The 14,862-nt window shown below is 42.2% G+C and overlaps 1 protein-coding gene across 1 annotated transcript in view; it reads left to right on the top strand.

Annotated features, from left to right (window-relative positions):
- Positions 1-14,862, top strand: part of col22a1 (collagen, type XXII, alpha 1) — a 401,136-nt gene that overhangs the window by 353,586 nt on the left and 32,688 nt on the right. The gene's annotated exons all lie outside the window — the stretch shown is intronic.

Genomic DNA, 14,862 nt, shown 5'->3' with positions numbered 1-14,862 from the left:
TACTGGGGGTTTTTTTTTAACTATGCAATTTCATTAAAACTGACCCAAATTTTTAAAAAAAAAGCAAAGGGGGTTAATTTCAGTTTAAAAGAATTGTAGTTTAAGAGGCAGACAAAGGGGAAGGGGTAGGTTGGGTTTAAATGATCAATTAAGTTGGGCTCATTTGAAGCCGGGGGGTTTACCGCGGGCTTGTATACGGGGTTATAGTGTAAGGATAAGGGAATGTGTAGTGGTTTCAGGGTTTGTGTTTTTCCCAGGGCGTCTGTCTCTATTTGGGTGCGATCAGCCTCAGCTCACACCATGATCTCAATTGTACCATTTATATTATGGATATATCAGGTAAGCCCGTTACAACCATTGTGATATCAAAAGTTGTTTTATTAGGCATAAATGGTGACGCAGTTATAGCGATGCTGCCTCACAGTATTATAATATAAAATATAATAGAACAGAATATAATACATAGAATAGAGTTTCTTAGCCATTTTAATTAATAGTGCTAGCAAATGAAGAAGACAAAATTCTGAAATACAGTATGTATTGTTGGTTTCAGGTGACTGTGTAATCTTTTGTTTTATTTTTAATTTTGTTACTTTTTAGTACTATCAATAAGAACACCAAATCTTATGTTCAGTTTTAATAAACAGCTTTATTTATCTATTTATTTATTTTATATACTTTTCTTATCCGTGGAGAAAATAGTCTTTTCATATACATTTTGGAAGACAAGAACACATTTAACAAACATCATAAAAAGTAAATAATCTGATAGTGAGTTCCTTAATTTGAATTTCTAAAAAAGTAATCAAATTGTTTTTAACATGCATAATTATAGATAGCAAGATAAATGAACTTATCCCAACCAGTTGTGAAATCAATGAATTACTGTACGAGGAGTATATTAACATTAATGAACAGCTTTCTTACATTTTGAAGCATTTTTGTATTTTGTTTTCTTCTGCCATATGTAGGATGTCTGCAGTGATTGCCCTCCTGGTCCTGCAGGATTGCCAGGTGTATCAGGTTCTAAAGGTGACAAAGGGGCAGAAGGCGCTCCAGGAAAGGATGGACGAGACGGATATCAAGTATGAGCATAAACCTGTACCTCTTTAGAACTGTTATAAATAATCACTCAACAAAAAAGGCTGCCATGTTGTCAGGAAAACTGTGCCCAGGCATCTCCCTTTGTTTTTTTTTTTTTTTTGTCATTAGCTTATCCAAAGCACATGCTGGTTAGTTTAATGGTTGAGTCTTGTGTGAGAGGTCCCCTAATATGGACTGGTGCCCTGTCAGGGATGGTTCCTGATTTGTGCTGTCTGGATAGACCATGACGTGAACTGGATTAAGTGGGTTTTAAGAAATGTATGTATAGTGTTAACAAACAAAGAAATATGAGACAAATATCAGTGGCTCTTTGTTATTTTGTCAAAAATTGCCAATGTTGACCTAATGTAGCTTAAACATTGATTACACAATGAGAGATCACTTTATTGGAATCTTTACCGTTGATTTAGTTATTTCAAATTGCAAGATATGCATGCATGGCAAATAATAGACAAACAGGATGTCATAGTAAAATGCGTTCAAAGCAGATGATAATATCAGGAATTAAAGTTTTAATGGATTCATACTAATTTACATCACTCTTTTAGGGCTTTTCTGTCCTTAGAAGGATGGTGTGGTAGCCACACTAGTATTATAGGCTGCCGTGCAGCTTCGTGCTGAATCGATCATCTGAAAGATGCAATAGTAAGCTCATACTGTTGTTGACTCATTGCCGTTCCATTCCCAGACAGATGTAACTTGTAAGCACTGTTACAATATATATATTTTTAATGTGGGTATGTTGGTGGCTTTCCCAAATGTATGAAATAACAGAATATTTATACAGTGAAGTATAGACACCATCAGTATATTACCAAATGAAAATAATTAGGATAGCACTCCTTAGCTGTGGGGCATCACTAGGTACCCCACTGTTCATAAGTAATGATGCACACATTGTTATTTAAACAGAGAATGAATAAAACATTCCATAATGTGGAAAAGTGTATCATTCAGTCTATAGATTTCATCAAATATTTTGTTGAATACAGGTGTATCAGTAACTAATTCTATTGGACTTAAACTAACTGCCTAATTTTTCAGATCCCCCTGCTCTATTTAAACTGTGATAAAATGATATGTGCAGACAATGGTACATTTCTTTAGAGTACCACAGTACTGGCATCAAATGCAATTTGCATGAGTGTATAAATGAACAGTAAATCCTGTTGGAAATTCCCTGCACAACTGGTTCAAGGATATATTGAATAGTCATGGAAAAAAAATATTCTGCTCCTGGCTATTCAGTGGCCAGAAATTTAGGGTAACAAAGAGCCACAGTTTGTCAGCAAAGGTTAACAGTTGATGCTGAAAGGCATATAAGAACACACGGCGTCTCATATGTCTTCTACAAGCTGGGCATGACTGCCATTGTCCCAGCTGAGGTCTACTTTGTCTGTGGTAAAGAAGAAACTGTGGTTACAAGGGCTAAAACTTTGAAAATGGATGATTGGAAGTATTACTCAGAGTGTTACACACTTGTGACATCATTTGCAAATGGTTTACTGTGTGCTGTCCCTTGAGTGGATACTCTACTTTACATATCATTTCTCTTTGTGAGTTAACTATTATTCAACAGGTCCTACTGTATTTGTAGGTTTGTTTTTGGTTTATGACTTGCCTTTGAACCCCAAATAACATTGTCTTTTTGATTCTTGAGGGGCCTGTTTAGTTTTAACTTCCAGTTTCAAATGTTTGTCTGTCCAAGCATCTCCTGGACTTATTGTTTCACCCAATAATCTTTAGATACTCCATGTGTCTCTTAACAAGAACCTATACTTTTTTATTTCTATTTCATCCTGTTATGAGATATTATCCAGAAATACTTCTTTTTTCATTGCTTCATAAATAACACACAACTCTATCAGTCAGTCATATCTGCCTTCATTACAGTTAGTATGTGCGAGCTGAACCACTGAATAGACCTAAGAGCAGGAATCTCATTAGCCCAGTTTTAGTGCTTCTTCCTTCACTCCCTGCCCACTATAGGATACATTTTAAAGTTTTCCTTTTGTTTTTAAACTGTTAAATGGCCTGCCCCCTTCTTATGTTGCTGAGTTGTTCAGTGTTTACTCTACTTTTAGATCATTAAGATGTTCTAGTCTGCTTTTGTTGCAGTTCCACAATCACAATGTAAAACAAAAGGGTGCCCGTGCCATCACAGCCACTGCACCAAGACTGTGGAACAACTTACCTTTTAAAATCAGATCAGCTCTTTCTTTTCGGTTTTTAAATTGGCACGGAAAACCAACTTTATTGTCTACCCCTCTGAAATTGTTTTTTTTCTTTGTATAAAGTACTAGGGTGCTGTACGTGTTAGCCATTATGGATGTAGTGAGAAGTCAAACAAAATGAACACTTTTACATCTTACCTGAAGAAGAGGCCTGAGTTACCTCGAAAGTGTGCAAATTGAAATCTTTTTAGTTAGCCAATAAAAGGTGTCATTTTGCTTGACATTTCTTTATATAGTAGAGACATGTTATTTTAATTGCTTTATTTTGTTTTTATAATTTCTAGTACTGCACTTTGATGCATAAAGTTCTGTTTAATGCAAAAAAAAAAATAAATTGACTTGCTTGCTAGATCATCAGTGCTACTTAAAATTTATATAATTGTTAAATAATTACAACTCATGACTATTATAAAATGTTTTGCCTTTACTTTTCAGGGCCACCTGGCCAAAGGTCCTGCAGGCCCAAAAGGGTTTTGATGGAATAAAGGTCCCCTTTCTAGTTATCATATGAAACATTATGAAACCTGAAATGGAATAAATTATAAAATTGAAGAACAACCTGTTGATGTTTTAATATCACATATCCTAACTAATTTTTTTTTATCTATGTATGGTTTAATTGTTTTGTGAAGATGGTTTGGACATGCTGGTGTCCTGAAAGACAGAATAATGCTTCTTTAACTTTACTTGGTAGCAAATTGAAGTTATTTTTTCCTTTTTTGATGCTATTAGGTTTTTAGGCAAAAGATTACATTTTTGGGTTTTTATATAAAATATAAACTTTCATATCTCTTTCCCTTTTTTTGCAGTTAATTCCTTAGCATTTCTTTTTTTAGCAAAACAAATAACTAAATATTTTTATTAGCCCTTTAACTAATGCCATAAATGAATGTTCATAAATGAATCAGTTTTATCATGTCAAATTATTAAAAAGTAATGTATCATTTTTTTCATATTTAATAAACCAGTAGATTTTTAAGTATTGTATTAAGTACCATTTACTGTACAATGCTAAATGAAGCTAGTCACAGTGTCTGCATTGCTATGTTGTTGACAGGGCAGTAAAAAAGGGGATCCTGCAGACCAGGAGAAAATGGAAAAAGGAGAAAAGGTAATATGAACAATTGAAAAATTATTATTTGCTCTTGCCTCATTTTCACCTTTAGAGTGACCTTTTGATTGTTTTCTCTGGAAAAGGGAAGTTTGCAACATTGGACTAAAGGTTTTACATTAGTAACCTTTAGGCATGGTTATCACCATGGATCTTACAATACGCTATTATGCTGACATTTTTGTGATAAATGTGATAAAATGAAGATTAGAACATTAGTACACTCTAGATGAGAACAGGCCATTCAGCCAACAATGCCCCAGTCCTATCCACTTAATTCTTCCAAAAAAAAAATCAAGTTGATTTTCAAAAGTCCCTAAAGTCTTAATTGTCCACCACACTACTTGGTAGCTTATTCCAAAATTCTATCACTCTTTGTGTAAGAAACACTTCCCAATGTTTGTCTGAAATTTACCCTTAACAAATTTCCAACTGTGTCCAATGTTCTTGATGAAATCATTTTTAAAAAAACAGTCTCAATCCACTGTATTAATTCCCCTTCATAATTTGAAAAACTTCAATTATGTCACCCCTTTAAACTTCTTTTGCTTAAACTGTAAAAGCTCAGCTCTTTTAATCTTCCCTCATAACTCATCCCCTGTAGCCCTGGAATCAGCCTAGTCCCCTTTTCTCTGGACCTTTTCTATGCTGCTATGTCTTTTGCCTGGGCCCAAAAACTGCACACATCTCAAGATGGAGTCTCACCAGTGTTTATAAAGCGGGGCAGTCCCCCTTGACTTGTACTCCCGTTGTGCTATAAAACCCCAACATTCTGTTTGCCTTCTTTGGCTTCTGAACATTGGGAAGATTTTCTGTTTTTTTTATTTTAAGGAAAGTAAATTTCCTATTTTAAAATTAAGTTCGAAATTATTTCCAATCTTGGGTTTTAATGGTGCCAAAAGTGGTGATGTTGCATTTGGTGGGAAATTTTTTAAAATTTCCCCGAACTGGTCAAAATATGATCAAGAAATCACTACCATACAGAGCTCTAATTTCGCTCCGAAACCCCCGTTTATTTTAAATTTTCCCAGTCCGCTTGGGGGCTTCCATACTGTATGCATTCAATATTTCATAACCAGACTCAGCCTGTTCTGGGTAGAACCCTCTTGCCACCCAATGTTTTTGGTTCTCCCGGCCTTCTACCAGCCATCCCTGATCTATCTTCTCACACTTTATTCATTTGGAGTAATTGCTTTGTGGCACCCGAATGTAAAGGGGGATACTGGGCCTTCCCCTGAACTCACATAGCAATACTGCCTCTGGGGTTTTTTGCTCACTTTATTCATTTTATCTTTAATGCACTTTTTACAGGACTTCCAGGTCCCTGGCTTCGGACCCGTGGGTGCTGCAGGACAACCAGTAATACTGGGCTTTTTTGTAACACAATTTCATTATTTAACTGACAAACCATTTTAAGAAAAAAAAAGGATTAATTTCAGTTTAATGAATTGTAGTTTAAGTAGGCAGACAAAAAAAGTGTAGGTTGGGTTTCAGTAATCTAAGTTGACTCATTTGGAAAAATTGCAGTGATGGTTTAGTTGGGGTTTGCCCCCTGAAACATATATTTGTATTATTTTAAAATGAATGAAATAAAAAAATTGTAAAACCCGTTGTCCCTTTTTAATTTAAACAATATTCGAAAACAACATTGGTTAAGCTCCCAGAGAATTCCCGCAACATCAGGTCAAGGGTGGAAAAAATCTAAATGGACGGAGGTCATTACAAATCCATTTATGTCACAGGGTAATTTTAAATTCCAAAACCTTGCATGTGGGGTATTGGATGAAGAAACAACATTGACCCTTTGAAATTTGGGAACAAGATTTAAATAACTTTCCCTGTACACTTCCAGTAAGCCCGGGAGTTTTTCCAGGTTTACACCCCTACTTTTCAACAGGGAAAAACAGTCAAAAAAACATGGTGATAAATAAAGGCCCATCAAAACAATAATCTAATTGTTTAGATTAGACTAGATTAGTTTAAAAATCGGGGTGGCGCCCCGGGTTTTTTTCCGCCTTGCCGTGTTGGCTGGGATTGGCTCCACAGCCCCCCGTCCCCCCGATTTAAAGTTAGCGGGTTGGATAAGGGATGGATGGATAGACCATAACACCACCCAACCTCGCCCTTAGAGACAAGCTGACTTAGATGGGGTAGACCACACCAGTGGAGGATTGGGGCCCATCTTACAGAAAGAACCCCAATTGGCCTTGGGAACGCGGTTGACATTGTGTTCAGAATACAGGGCCGGGGACTGTATTTTCCCCCGTCCTTTTCAATCTATATACATCAATTTAAAACTAGTCCCCCAAATGCAAAAGTTCCTTACATGCAGGGGCTGATGGGGGGGCGGAGGGGGGTACGAAAGTTAATAAAAGACTTTGTTAAATGGTGCCAAACCCTTTTTTAACACCACAAGACCATGGAGCTGGGGGGGGTTTTTTGGGAGGCCTGGGGCCCCATGACCCTGTGATCATCGGGGAGGTGATTGGTGCAGGGGGTAGCCCTTTTAAATATCTGGGAGTGAGCTGGATGACAAATTGGACTATTTCCAAAACTGATGCTCTATGTAAGAAAGGTCAGAGCAAATAATTTTCTGAGAGTTGGCACCCCTTCAACATCTGCGTGATGCTGCAATGTTCTACCCGGCGGTTTTGGCAGGCCCCTTCACGCGGGGTGGGGCTGGGGGGGCAGAAAAGATGAAAGCGCCCCGCCTGGACAAACTTGTTAAGAAGGCAGGCTCTATTGTAGAGTAAAGTTGACAGTTTAACATCTGTGAGGGAACGGGCATTAGCAAACCCTATCAATCATGGAGAATTATGTATCCACTTAACAAGTGTCATCTCCAGGCAGAGGAGTAGCTTCAGTGACAGATTTTTCACGCCTGCTCCACTGAGACTGAGAGATGTCCTCCCCACACTATGCACTCTTCAATTACCCTGAGTAAATGCTAACATTAATTTGTATTTAATTTTTTTCATTTTATTATATTTAATTTAATATTGTCTTTGTATCACATGCTGCTGCTGGATTATGTGAATTTCCCCTTAGTTAATAAAAGTATCTATTCTATTGTCAGTTACGTAGTAGGAGGTCAGGATTGTTTTGACAGACTCTGGAAACCACTTACGCCGCGGAATGGTGTGGGTATTAACTTTCTCCCCTGCTCCATAGGCAAAGACCGCCTGCACCATAAGGCATCGGTCGCCGCGTGCGTTATTCGCCCTTCCTCCAAACTGGCCTGACGCCCTTCCCAATCACCCCTTGCGTCCTTCCGACATTCCTCCACTTGCCCTCCAATGAAATTAGCGACAGCCAGGAGTCGGTGTCGCTTATGAATTTGAGTTTAATGTTTTGACCTGTTTTTAGTAGAGATATACGGGGCCGAAAACCCCAACATTCATAATGTCTCTGCTCGTCTTACAACTGGCTGAGTCGCAGTGATACTGCAATCCGAAATATGGCGGAGGACGGACCTGAACACCGCTGCAGGAATGAACTTTGTCCACCGGCCCTGAGCAAGCCAAGCCGCTACCAACGGGAGCTGGAGGCACGTAGCTGTCAGGTTGGTGGAAGCTAACGGCTGATTCAGACTCGCAGCAGCCGCCTTCCCTTGTGCCGTGCAGGGTCTTCCCGGAGGCGTCGCTGCCTACCTGGGCATGTTTGAGGACGGCCAAACAAGTGGTCAGCGGTCCGAGTGGCATCCATCTTGGTCTGCTTTACTAAAGGATTGCTTCGGAGCCTATTATGACCTTCCCTGAGGAGGAGGCCGCCAATTACTACCCCTCAGCCCCAAATATTGGCGCTTACTGCATTAGCCGGGGCAGCGCAATGGCGAACTGGGTCTTTGCTCAAATACCCCGCTCTTCAGGCGTGCAGTTCTGGAAGATGGGCCCTGGCTACGGAGAGAGTCTGACGGCTGAGTGTCATGGTGGTCTGTGAAGGTCTGGTCACGCAATGCCCAGTTCCTCGCCCAGCAGGTCGGGGCACGCTTATCACAACATGTCGGGCCTCCCACGCCTGGAGCGCAGTTGGCGGTTCCAATTTGGGGTCAGAAAAGCCTGCTGCGGAACTGCGGTTTGGGGCCCCCACCCCAAGCCTCGCGCATGCAGAAGCCAGCCAGAGTTAAAGACCGACGCCCGTGCTGTTTCAAGTGTGGCAGACGCCAATTGTTAAGGTTCCCATCACAACCTTGGAGCCTATGGACTGCAGCTGGATTTTCAAAGCTAGTATTGTACCGCATCCTTGAAGTCGTAATAATGGATGGTGTTGCTAAATGGAACACACTTGGTGGTGTTTGATTCCGTACATATTACCATTGTTGCTCGCTTCTTTTTCATAATATGGTTAAGCAACATTGTTGGTTACCTGTGTACATGGGGGACAGGTCATATGTTGGCCACTGTTACCTTACTGAAGGGGAAACAATCCAAATGTAGGTCAGCAGTGTTACCTGACCTTCCAGTGATCACGGGGACAAGACTGAATGAAAAGAATCAGCGTAAGCTGCCACGGGTCCCGGCACTTGATCTTGTCATGAGGAGAAAGGCAACCTCCAGTGCCTCACGCGTATGCACAAGGGCAGCCTAAGGCTGGTGTCTCGGGACCTTCCGTGGCTCTGGACCCTGACGGAAGATTCCTGCGGAGAAGGACTTTTAGCAGGAACTCTCGGCCCAGCCCAAGATCTCGGCCTGACCATCATTTGTCCACGCGCCTCCTTTGGGGAGCAGTGGAAGATGACTCCCAAGCCTTGGGCACGTGCAGTCTGCCTAACAGCTGAGAGCGACGGATCCACATGCGAACCTTGTTCCTTGAAAATGACTGTTGTACCGAGTGGTACACATTGAGGGCTGGCAAGTTGTTGCTAATTCCCCCTTCCGGTTTTGAGATATGCAAGTGGCGATACTTTATCTAGGCCACCTCGGTGCCAAAAACACTGGAGAGAATTAAGTCTCGTTTTACTGGCCTGGGATCAATGGAGGTCCGGCGTTCTGTCAATCCACCGGGTGCAGACCCCCAGATTCTTGGAGGGACCGAGTCTCTAGTCCCTATTCCCCCGTGAACACCCCCTTGGAAAGGATAGGGTCGATTGGGGGCCTGAGCCTCAACCTCGTGGCAGGGTAATCCTGGTCATGGTGGACTATGACCGATACCAGAGATGTTCCCTGCGCCCGCTAATCCAAAAGCATCGCGACGGAACTGGTTAACTTTTGTCCAGCTGGGATACCAATGAGTCCTCACGACCGATGTCCTTCACTTGATAAGTTCGGAAGTGGCAAATACTTCAGATAAAGACCTGAAATTTCAGTTCTATCTACCCACAAACTGCGGCTGGTTGAGTATTAACCAGCGCTAGCAGATGCTCCTCTGCAGTCAGTCGCTGCACGAGCAGGAACTGGACCAGTTCTCCCGCTGCTTTTGCCATCGGAGTGTACCCCAGGCCTCTACGGGCTTCTCTTTGAATTACTATCAGGCTACAACCTCGGGATCCTCGACATCTAAAGAGGGCTGGGAGGCCGCTTCCTCTAATATTTTACGATGCACGTAAGAATGCGCGACTCACTGCAAAATCAACCTCCTAAAGAGCACGCGTGATTGCGAGCCAAGCAGCGACTCGTGGTGTTAAACCGCAACTCGCCTCAGGAGTTCACTGGGACCTTAACGCTGCTCGCCCACCTCCCACTCAAGCTGCTTCGCCACTGGCAAGGGCCTTAGAGGTTAAGAGAGAAAGGCTCTTGATATTTGGAAAAAGCCCCAACGTCGACGAAATGAGAGATCTATCATATCAACCTGTAAAAGCCCTGAGATAGAGAGACTTCCCAGCTCCCGTGGCACTCTCCTTTCACAAGCACAACTGCCCTTAACCTCGGCTAGAGCTGACCCCAGCAGCGTCAGGGTTAGCCCAAACACTCGAGCCATCCCCGAGTGGTGAGCCGAGTCACTCTGCCGGACCGGCGATTGAAAGCACCATATAGTCCGGAGCCGGTATGTCCGGGGAGGCCCTACTCGGAGGCAAAACGCGCAGAGGTCAACTGAGGTGAAAATGTTGACATGGACATAATTGAAAGAGCCATAGTCCTGGTCCAGCCCTATTGTCTGCATCCAAGCCAGGCGGTCCTGGAGGTTCTGTTAATGACTTTAGCGCCTGAATCGGATCTCCAAGCATCCACCCCATGCCCCGCATTAGTATCTCCTTTTAGCGGGTGGATCGGCTCGCTATCTGACTAAACCCTGACATGGGCAAAGGGTAGGAAACCTTTAACGGGATCCGAGGAAAAAACCCTTTTGCACCCCTAGCGGGGACCCGGGTACAATCCCCATTTCAAAAAAAAAAAAAAAAAAAAAAAAAAAAAAAAAAAAAAAAAAAAAAAAAAAAAAAAAAAAAAAAAAAAAAAAAAAAAAAAAAAAAAAAAAAAAAAAAAAAAAAAAAAAAAAAAAAAAAAAAAAAAAAAAAAAAAAAAAAAAAAAAAAAAAAAAAAAAAAAAAAAAAAAAAAAAAAAAAAAAAAAAAAAAAAAAAAAAAAAAAAAAAAAAAAAAAAAAAAAAAAAAAAAAAAAAAAAAAAATTTTTTTTTTTTTTTTTTTTTTTTTTTTTTTTTTTTTTTTTTTTTTTTTTTTTTTTTTTTTTTTTTTTTTTTTTTTTTTTTTTTTTTTTTTTTTTTTTTTTTTTTTTTTTTTTTTTTTTTTTTTTTTTTTTTTTTTTTTTTTTTTTTTTTTTTTTTTTTTTTTTTTTTTTTTTTTTTTTTTTTTTTTTTTTTTTTTTTTTTTTTTTTTTTTTTTTTTTTTTTTTTTTTTTTTTTTTTGAATTACTATACGCGGCGACAACCCCGGGAATCCTCGACATCCTAAAAGAAGGCTGGGAGGCCGAGGCTCTTCCCTCCTCTAATATTTTGAGTACGTGGCGCAACTGCGCCGATCACTCACAAAGATCAGGCCCTCCTAAAAGAGCACGCGGACTCGTGCGCAAGCAGCGCAGGCCGGTGTTACAACCGCAACTCCGCCCCTCAGGGAGTTCCGCCTGGGACCGAAGTTATGGTGCTCGCCCGACCTCCCACTTTCGAAGCTGCTCGCCACTGGCAAGGGCCTTACGAGGTTAAGGAGAGAAAGGACTCGCCGACTATTTGGTAAAACAGCCCAACCGTCCACCGAAAGTGAGAGGATCTATCATGTCAACCTGTTAAAGCCCTGAGAGATAGAGAGGAGCTTCCCAGCCCCGTAGGTCACTCTCCCTTTTCAAGCACAACTGCCCTTAACCTCGGCGAAGAGCTGACCCCAAGCAGCGCAGGAGTTAGCCCAAACACTCCGAGCCATCCCCGAGGTAGTGAGCGAGTCACCCGCCGGACCGCTGATTGAGCACGATATAGTCACGGAGCCCGGGTAATCGTCCGAGAGGCCCTACCGACTCCGGAGGCAAAACGCCGCAGAGGTCGAACTGGAGGTGAAACGATGTTGGACATGGACATAATTGAAGAGAGCCATAGTCCCTGGTCCAGCCCTATTGTCCTCGCCTCCAAGCCAGACGGCTCCTGGAGGTTCTGTAATGACTTTAGACGCCTGAATCAGATCTCCAAGTTCGATGCCTACCCCATGCCCCGCATTGACGACCTCCTTGAGCGCTGGGTACGGCTCGATATCTGACTACCCTTGACATGACAAAAGGGTATTGGCAAATTCCTTTAACGGCATCCGCAAAGGAGAAAACGGCCTTTAGCACCCCTAGCGGGCACTGGCAGTACAAGGTCCTCCCATTTGGGCTGCACGGGCCCGGGCACCTTCCAACGCCTGGTAGATAGAGTGCTGAGCCCCACCAGTCCTATAGCGCCGCTTACCTGGATGACGCTGTCATCTATTCCGCACCTGGGAGGAGCATCTACTGCAGGTCGCAGCTGTCCTCCTAACACTGGCTAAAGCCGCCTCCGCATAAACCCCGGAAGTGTTTTTGGATTAAAGGAGGCCAAATATTTAGGCTACCTCGTGGGACAAGGACAGGTGCGCCACAGAGCTCCAAAGTGAAAGACATCTTAGAATGGCCCCGTCCGAAAGTACCAAGAAACAGGTGCAGGCTTTCTTGGGGCTTGCGGGTTACTACCGCCGGTTTGTTCCCGTTTCTCCAAAGAGCAGCACCCTTGACTGACCTGACAAAAAGGGCGCCCCTATATGCGTGGTGTGGACCGACAAAGCAGAACACGCTGCTCAGTGACCTAAAGAAGGCCCTAACGCCGGCACCTGTGTTACGGACGCCCGATTTTGGGCTCCCGCTTATTCTTCCAGACCGACGCCGGACACAGGCCTGGGTGCCGTGCTGAGCCAAAGCGTCGATGGTGTCGAGCACCCTGTGATGTACCTTAGCCGGAAACTGATGGACCGGGAGACCCGCACGCTGCAGTGGAGAGGGAGGCCTTGGCCATTAAGTGGGCAGTGACCCACCTCCGTACTACCTGCTGGGTCGCGTTCGCTCTGGTGACTGATCACGCTGCACTTCAGTGGATGTCCCTGCACAAAGAGTCGAATCCGCGGGGCACCAGGTGGTTCCTGGACTTACAGCCGTATAAGTTCACTGTCACTTATCGGCGGGCACCCTTCAGGCCAATGCCGATGCCCTCTCGTATTCACACCTCTCGGTTAGGTCCGCCTCGACCTGACGGTCCTGGGCTAAGGGGGGGATCGTGTCACGCACGCGCGAGTAGGAGGCCGCTGGATTGATTCGACAGCACCTGGGAAACCACTCGCCAGGGAATGGTGGGGTATTAACTTTCTCCCTCTGCTTCCTCATAGGAAAAAAGACCGCCCTGCACCATAGGCATGGATGACCGCAGTGCGCATACTTCCGCCCTTCCTCCGCCATCTTGCCCTGACGCCATCCTTCCCATCCTCCCTTGCGTCCTTCCCGACATTCCTCCACTTCCGCTCCTCCCCAATAAAATGGCGCACGCCAGGAGTCGGTGTCGCGTTATGAACTTTTGAGTTTATGATTTTGACCTGTTTTTTTTTGTGTGTAGAATATACGGGGCCGGAAAACCCCAACACTTCATACTGTCTCTGCTCGTCCTTTACACTATCTATCTATCTATCTATCTATCTATCTATCTATCTATCTATCTATCTATCTATTATATAGTGCCTTATCTATCTATCTATCTATCTATCTATCTATCTATCTATCTATCTATCTATCTATCTATTAGATAAATGGATTAATCCCAAGAGGATATTTAGATGAATACAGCAGTAGAAACATAAACAAACAAGGATACAGTCTCAGGACAAATATAACTAATTAATCAGTCAATATATAAATAAATAAAGCATATTGTGCAGAAATTGTAAAATTAACTTAAAGGATATTAGCATTTAGTATGGGGAGTTGGAAGGAAGCATTAAATTACCTGGTAGCAGTGGGCAGAAAAGACCACCACAGACGCTTCTTAGCACACCGTGATAAAATGAGCCTGTGGCTAAAATTGCTCCAAGAGAGCACCTCCTGGGGAGATTTTTCATGATGGTATCCAATTTTGCCACCATCCTCATTTCCACAACAGCTTTCAGTGTGTCTAGGGTTAACTCTTTGATGGAGTAGGCTTTCCTGATAAGTTTGTTCAAGTATTGTGCATCTTTAGAGCTCAAGTTGTTTCTCCAGAAGACTACATCATAAAACAATACATTGGCTACTACTCACTGATCAAACAATTCCAGCAACTTGCTGTATAAATCAAAAGACTTAAGTCTCCTTAGGAAGTACAGTCTGTTCAGGTCCGTCTTATGTAAACCCCCAGGTACTTGTAGCTCTGCATTACATCCATGTCCTCCCCCTGAATGGAGACAGGTCGTCCACTGCCATCTTTTTTGTCTTGCTGATGTTGAGTTGCACCACAAGATGAAGGCATCCACAATCTTACTGTACTCTGACTCGTCACCACTAATAATGTGCAAGTGTTGTGTTAATCGTGTTCAATGAATGCCATTTATACATAGATTTTGTACATTTAGAAGAAGACCTTGCTGTTTTGTAATACTGTTTTTTTTTCTCTGTTTCTGAACTTTATTCTTCATGTATAATTACCTTAATAAAGGAGGGAATTTAGGCTCGGCCATCACAGTATTAAAGTATTCATGCTGCTGCTGTATACTGAAGTAAGAGTTTTGAGGTATTAAGGAAAAAAAGTTGGTTGGCAGAGAGGAAGTGCAGCCACATAAAGAGAGATAAATGAGGAGGTCAGAGGGAAAGAACAGCCATAGGACAGTAGGCAAGTAGGAGAGCCGCTCCATAACTTAACAGAAGTAACATTGTATGCCAAAACCTGGTAGGTGCCATGTTATAACCCTCATATGTTACCTCCTTTAATGTTAAAAGTTAAATTGTCATATCACTCTTTGATTAAGGTAACTAAAATGTGGGTTCATGATAGTGGAACAACACA

Source organism: Polypterus senegalus, chromosome 15 (genome assembly GCF_016835505.1).
Source record: "Polypterus senegalus isolate Bchr_013 chromosome 15, ASM1683550v1, whole genome shotgun sequence".
Classification (NCBI taxonomy): Eukaryota; Metazoa; Chordata; class Cladistia; order Polypteriformes; family Polypteridae; genus Polypterus; species Polypterus senegalus.
This window is presented reverse-complemented; position numbering and strand designations above follow the sequence as displayed.